This window comes from Phascolarctos cinereus, unplaced genomic scaffold (genome assembly GCF_003287225.1).
Source record: "Phascolarctos cinereus isolate Bilbo 61053 unplaced genomic scaffold, phaCin_HiC Scaffold_1;HRSCAF=81, whole genome shotgun sequence".
NCBI classification, from domain to species: domain Eukaryota; kingdom Metazoa; phylum Chordata; class Mammalia; order Diprotodontia; family Phascolarctidae; genus Phascolarctos; species Phascolarctos cinereus.
In genome coordinates, this window is record NW_027555514.1 from 289,376,979 (window position 1) to 289,381,591 (window position 4,613).

Here is a 4,613-nt window from a genome sequence, read left to right on the forward strand (position 1 = left end):
GGAGGAGAAAGCCAGGAGGATTCTAGAAATACTGGCGAGCCTGGCATTGTCTCCCACTTGGTGGAGTTGGAAAGGAGAAGGCTGGGCTGGCCAGATTCCAAATGTTTTCAAAAAGCCCCTGGCTGAATCTGGTATTGGCCCCCAACACAGCCTAAGGGCCATAGCTGTCCTCCTCATGACACTCCAAACTGCCTTGCCATCCTTTACAAAGTCCATCCACGTTCACCATGTTAGAACCTCACAACATCCCAGGGAGCAGGACAGAGCTGCAAGCAGCACCCCCATTTTCCTGATGAAGAAACTGAGGCATCCTACAGTCTTATATCTGGACCCCTTCCTCCCAAGAGGCGGTGTGGTCTAATGCAAAGACAAAGTACAAGATACAGATACACTGATTTATTGCCAGGGCAGGGGGGAAGGGAGAGGTATATGTGTGTGAGAGAGAGACAGAGACAGGGAGAGAGAGAATGGGAGAAACAGAGACAGAGACAGAGACACAGATAGAGACAGACAGACAGACGGAGGGAGGGAGGGAGAGAAGCTTCTGCACCTGCGTCAGGGAGGCCACGGTGGGACCGTTGGGCTGGTGGCCAGGGTACAGTGCCATCTCACGGGCCAGGAGATAGCATCCTCCCTGAATGGCTCATTAACAGTAGAGTGACAGCCTGTCTTCCCATGGGCCCTGTTGGCTCCTCCTGCACCCGTGGCACTTCACGTGTCACCAGGGATAACCACCGAGTGTCCAGGCAGCCCCCGCCCCACACTTTCCCATAAGGAATCAAAGGGGATGAGGCTATCCCAGAAGGCACTGTCAGAGACAAGACAAGACAGGGATGGAGTGGACCTGTCTGCCGGTCCTGGAGAAGGGGAGGCCAGGGAGGGCTGCACAGGGTTTGGGCCGGCTGGGCCTTGACCAGCTGACCTAGGCAGGTGATGGATAACCGCCTGCCAGGGCGACAGACGAGGCATTCTCACTCTGGGACCGATTCGATGGCCCCTCCAGTTGCTGGAATCTTGGATAAGGGCAAAGACACTGGACTTAAAACCAGAAGACCTGGGGCCTTCTGATGAAGCACCAGGCCTGGCATCAGAAAGACCTGAACTCAGATCTTGCCTCAGATGAGTACCAGCTGTGTGACCCTGGGTGAATTACTTACCGTCTGCCTGCCTCAGTTTCCTCGTCTGTTAAGTGGGGATAATAGCAGCACCCATCTCCCAGGGTTGTCATGAGGATCAGACGAGAGTATGTTGGTAAAAAGCATTGAGCGCCACGTCTGTCCTGTAGTAGGTGCTATAGAAATGCTTATTCCCTTCCCCCTCTGCCCCTCGAATGACTGTAGGCAAAGCTCTTCATTTCCCTGGGCCTCCATCGCTCTGGATGTGAAGGGAGGGGTTGGAAGCTAATGACTCTTGTGACCCTTTCCAGTTCAAGGTCCATGAATCCTGGCCAGACCACGTGTGGCGGGCGGCATCCAGTCCCGGGTACCACCGCCTAGCAAGGCCGCTGAGGAACCGAAGAAGATGCAGAGGAGGACGGCCCTGGGTGGAAGCCATGCCATGAGAGGAAGGGGGGATGTCCAGCTCGGAGAAGACTCAGCAGACAGGTTTGCTGCTTTCAATCACCAGGACTGATTAAGCACCTACTGTGCACCAGGCATTGTGCTAAGTGCTGAGGACGGAGAGAAGAAGCAAGGAACAGCCTCAGCCCTCAAGGAGCTTACATTCTAGTGGGGTAGACAACACGTACACATGCACCCACACATATACACATAGCTATCCATAAGAAACCATAAGCCAAGCCAATGAGCGTTTATTAAGCACCTACTGTGTGCCAAACACTGTTAGGCACTGAACAAGGAACAATTGGGAGTGGGGGGAGAAGGAGGAGGGAAGCTGCACTGAAGCAGATTTCAAGTGAACAGAAGGGGAATTTTCTAAACTATAAAGGCTGCATGAAGATGGAATGGGTCGCCTCAGAGGTAGTGAGCTTCCTGCCACTGAAGGTCATCCTACAGAGGCTGGGTGATCAGACATCAGGGAGTCTCTAGGAGGGATGCGGGCAGCGGGAGGAAGGCTGGCTCAGGCATTTTCTGGGGTCCAGACCCCCCAAGAAAGCCTCCGCTTGCTGGGTTCCTCAGATTAAAGGGTCAAACACCTCCCTGTCAAGGACTCCTGGTTTCCGGGACAGCTGATGAGTGGTTATGAAACAAGTCATCATGTGAGTGTGACTGGGAAAACGAGTGGAGATCAGTGCCAGTGCCAAGCAGCTCCTCGATAGGCAGGCTGGGCGGCCCGGCTACACCCGCTCCTCTTGGCTCCCTCCCTGACTCCCTCAATTCCTATTTCGGGCTCCTGACGCGACTCAGCATTTCTATTATGGGCCAGAGGAGGAAGGAACAATGAGCTTCAGCAACAGTGGGGCTGAAAATATCACATGAATGAGACTCACGCCCTGACTCATTAAGCTGAGGGCTCTTGAGAGGGTTGGAGATAGCGAGGGAGGGAGAGAGAGATGGAGAGAGAGGGAGGGAGGGGGGGGAGAGAGAGAGAGAGAGAGAGAGAGAGAGAGAGAGAGAGAGAGAGAGAAGAGAGAAGAAGAAAGAAGAGAAGAAGAAGAAGAAGAAGAAGAAGAAGAAGAAGAAAAGGGAAGAGAGAGGGGAGAGAGAGGGAGGGAGAGGAGGAGGGAGAGATGGAGAGAGAGGGAGAGAAAGAGAGAAGAATGGAGGGGAAGAGAGAGAGAGAAAGGGAAAGAGAAATAGGAGAAGGGAAACAGAGAGATAGACAAAGACACAGAGAGGGGCACAGAGAGAAATACAAAGAGGGACAGAAAGAGACAGACAGAGAGACAAAGACAGACATACATACAGAGACTGAGAGAGACAGAGCCAAACAGAAACAGAGAAAGAGACACAGAAGAGAGAGAGAAGGAGGGAGGGCAAGATGGAGAGAGAGAAACAGAGACAGCGACAGACAGAGGGAAAGAAGGGGGGAGAGAAAGGGGAGAAGGAGAGAAAGGGAAAGATAGAGGGAGAAGAGAAGAGGAGACAGACACAGAGACACCTAGAGAAAGACAGAGGGACAGAGAGACAGACATGCACAGTGACATAGAGAGAGACAGAGACAAACAGAAACAGAGACAAAGACAGAGACAGACAGAAACAGAGAGACAGAGACAGAAGACAGAGACAAAGAGAGACAGAGACAAAAAGAAACAGATAGAAACACAAAGGAGAGATAAACACAGATACCCAGAGAGAAAAAGATAGATAGACAGAAGGAGAATGAAGGACACAGAGAGACAGAAACAGAGGCAGAGACACAGAGACAGACAGAGAGACAGAGACAGAGAATTCCTCTTAAGTCAGGCAGCATTTACGGAATGCCTCCTATATGCCACACACTGTGTTGGGGCTGGGGACACCCTCAGCTGGTTCCCCGACCTCATCACTCAGTGGGCGTGGCCCACATAGCCCTCTGGGGGCCTTCCTCACTTTCCCCTAATGTGACCAGGACTCCAGTGGAGTATTTGAGCTGCCCACCTCTCATCGCCCTTTGCCCATGCTGACTAACCAACCTGTCCTCTCCCCTTGTGTCTTTGTTCCTACATCCCTCACGACAGGCTTCCCTCCTGTTCCTCCCTGAGAACACGTTGCTCTCTGTGTGAAAGTCACTTTTAATTCTTCAGGGATCATTGTGCTCTGTGTCTTACAGGTGTATGATAGCACTGATAGGATCTTGATCTTAAAAAGATGGGCTTTTGTTTCTCAGACAAGCTTGAGATCATTAAAGGATCTTGGTGATTTCCCAAAGACAACTGTGCCTGATCCCTTTTTTACTTCTGAGCCCAATTTGTTTTCCATCTCTACATCTGTTGTAGATATATGTGCTAATGAACAAGCTTTGTGGACCTTCTTCATCCACTTGGTCTTTCCTGTGCAGATGGCCACGCCAAACTCCTTTGAGTGACCACAGCTCTCTGACAGTAGATTCTGCAGTGTTGTAGGGTTGATGCAATTGACACAGTGTCATGTGCAAACAGGGGCATTTGCTGGACTCTAACATCCCCAGGGAATCTCCCTTCAACTTGGACCCTCCTCTGGATCTCCTCCAGCAAGTGGCAAGGACCCCCGGGGAGCCTACACCTTCCTATGTTATTCCTTACCTGATAATTATGATCAGATGGTCATTGAACAGGAATATTTCTGCTTTTATATTTTTCAAAGAATCTTGAATGATTTTGATGTATGAGAGACATCTTGTTCAGAGAGAGCCTGTAAGGTGGTATTGTATTCTACCAAATAAAATGCTTTCCATAATCTGCAAACAAGCACAGCAACAATCTTGTGTTCTTTCTATAGCCTTCTGCCAGATGTGTGATGGTGAAGAGGTGCTCAGTCTACTCTGGAAGAGTACTTGGTAAAGTCTTCGTGTTTCCTACTAATGGTCTTGTGGAGGATGCCTCCGATGCATTTAGAGATGGTTCTCATCAATATTGTACATATGTGGAAAAGCAGGCATATCTGTCAGAAGTTATCCCTTTTCTGATATTAATAAGGTCTTGGGTTATTCCCCGTTCCTTTGGTATCATCCTATTTTTCAGAAACCTTGTGAAT

The 4,613-nt window shown here is 50.3% G+C and overlaps 1 long non-coding RNA gene across 1 annotated transcript; it reads left to right on the forward strand.

The window, feature by feature from the left end:
* Positions 1-547: 547 nt before the first annotated feature.
* On the forward strand, positions 548-4,339 carry LOC144455074 (uncharacterized). The gene is made up of 2 exons (XR_013483733.1): positions 548-1,604; positions 3,878-4,339. It is a non-coding gene; the product is annotated as an uncharacterized LOC144455074 (long non-coding RNA).
* The last annotated feature ends 274 nt before the right edge of the window (positions 4,340-4,613 follow it).